We start from the raw sequence: 2,365 nt of genomic DNA, 5'->3' as shown, positions 1-2,365 counted from the left end.
AAGTCACATAAGGCATTATCAATTTGAGTCTTGTTAATGGCACAAGGGATGGTAAAATTTCCAGGATCCTTCAACTTAGGAGGCATCTTGTTCATGATAATTGCACTACAATGTTTGGTAAGGCTAATTGTCTCCATCATATCACAAGTCCTTTTTCCACTCAAAATTTCCTTAAGGAACTTAGCATAGTTTGACATTTGTTCAACAACGTCGGTGAAAGGAAGAGTTAGATGAAGTTGCTTAACCATCTCTACAAATTTCCCAAATTGCTCATCCAACTTATATCTATTATATCTTTGGGGATAGGGAAGCTTTGGTTTGCAAACCTCTTTCTCTTTCTCTTTCTCTATCACCTTCTCTACTCGTCCCTCATCAACATTTTCATTCAAAGGATATTCATCTCCTTCAACTTCAATGGGGTTCTTACTAGTGCTCTCTCTAGCGACACTCTTCTTAGGCACACCTCCCTCAAGGACCCTACCACTTCTAGTAACAACGGCATCCATAGGGTTCCTAGAATCTAGACTAGGTGGAGTCAAAGAAGAAGAGTTTGCATAATCTTTAAACACACTAGTCAATTGAGAAATTTTTTCACTTAAATCCTTGTTATAAGCCAACATGTGATTAAACTTCTCCTCATTCAAAGCCATATAAGTTTCCAATGTTTTGGCTTGTTTCTCAATAACTCTTTCCAAAAATTCCCTAGAAGAAAATGATTGATCATAGGAATAATCACTTGAACTTTGAGCATTTGGAACTAAATCAATTGGGGAACCTCTTTGAAAATTTGCTTGAAAATATCCCCTAGTTTGATTATTCCAATTACCCCTAGTTTGATTTTGGCTCCATTGTTGACCATAGTTATCATTACCTTGATTATGATCCCCATGTCTTTGGCCATGACCATGACCATTACAACCATAGTGGTTATAGTTACCATGAACCCCTTGGTATCCATGATTTCTACAACCTCCATTTTGGTTATTATTATCATGATTCATATGATTATTATAATTCCTATTTCCAACATTTCTTTGAACATCAATTCTAGGTTCACAAGCATAATCATTGATATAATTCACATGTTCTATTCCAATTCCATCACATTCATTACAAGGAACATTAGGGCACATAGAAGCATTATGATCATTCATTTCACATAATTCACAAGGCCAACATTCTACAATCATGCAACAAGAAGAAAGATTAGAGTTAGGGTGAGAAGATGTACCTCTCCCCTTAATTTGGGAGGGAAGAATTGGAGCTTGGGAAGGGGGTTTCTCAAGCTTTTCTTTGAGAGACACAACTTCTTTCCCTAAATCCGCAAGTAAAGTAGTCAAATCATTGATGGCACTAAGTTGTTCGATTGAGCAACCCTTGCTTGTTGGCTATCTCTCCACTTCTTGCCAATTCATATAATGACGAACCACTTCATCATTGCATCAACCACTTCTTCTTCCGTTTTGTTCATGATTGGACCTCCGGCTCCGGCATCCAAACTTGCTCTCCCATGAGAACTCAACCCACCATAGAAGATATGTATGATTTGATAGGTAGGAATCCCATGGTGTGGACACTCTCTTTGATAATCCTTAAATCTTTCCCATGCTTCATACAGACTTTCATTTGGCTTTTGCTTGAACCCTTGAATCAAAGCTCTTGCCTCCGCCGTTGTTTGGGGTATTTTTACCCTTGACAAGTGGACCAATGAGGAAGTGCCACATGTCAGAGGCTGGCAGGTCACCCTTGACCAATCTCCAGCTGACACGTGGCCTCTCCAGATATTTCCTTAGAATTGCGCCCTTCAAGGGCCCAATTCCCCATAAATCCGCCTTTTGGCGGCGCAGCCCATCAGTCCTAGGTTAAAATAACCTAGGAAGGGCACCTTTCCCAAGGACCCTATAAATAGGGAGATATTCCCCCAAAATGGGGGACACACAGACACATTTATTATCATTTATTACATCCTAATTTCTCTCTCATCAGAGAACACCTGAGCTTGGAATCCAAGCAGATCCCCACCTTAATTTCCGCACTTTTTATTCTCCTTCAAGTTACTAACTTGAGCGTTGGAGGCGGAGCACCACCCAACCGGTGTCTTCGTTGTTTTTGCAGGTACAGAGTCAGCAGGACCAGTCTTCGAGTTGTAACTCTCCCAAGGGACAAAAACACCCAAAACATTTGGCGCCGTCTGTGGGGAGAGTACCTCAAGATGGTTCAAAATTCTGTACCGATTCATAATTCTACTTCTCTGCGTCCGGGAACTCAGTGGGGTAACCCGGAAGATATACAACCGGTTATTCAGCCGGTGGGATTTGAAATCCCCCAGCCTCCACCTCAACCTCCGCCAGAGGTATTCACTGAG

General features: G+C 41.0%; 1 non-coding gene across 1 annotated transcript; it reads left to right on the top strand.

Annotated features, from left to right (window-relative positions):
* The first annotated feature begins 1,559 nt into the window (after positions 1-1,559).
* Positions 1,560-1,665, top strand: LOC145596247 (small nucleolar RNA R71). The gene has a single exon (XR_014103110.1). It is a non-coding gene; the product is annotated as a small nucleolar RNA R71 (small nucleolar RNA).
* The last annotated feature ends 700 nt before the right edge of the window (positions 1,666-2,365 follow it).

The sequence above is a fragment of the Chenopodium album genome, chromosome 19, assembly GCF_948465745.1.
Source record: "Chenopodium album chromosome 19, dcCheAlbu1.1, whole genome shotgun sequence".
In the NCBI taxonomy this organism is placed as follows: Eukaryota; Viridiplantae; Streptophyta; class Magnoliopsida; order Caryophyllales; family Amaranthaceae; genus Chenopodium; species Chenopodium album.
This window is presented reverse-complemented; position numbering and strand designations above follow the sequence as displayed.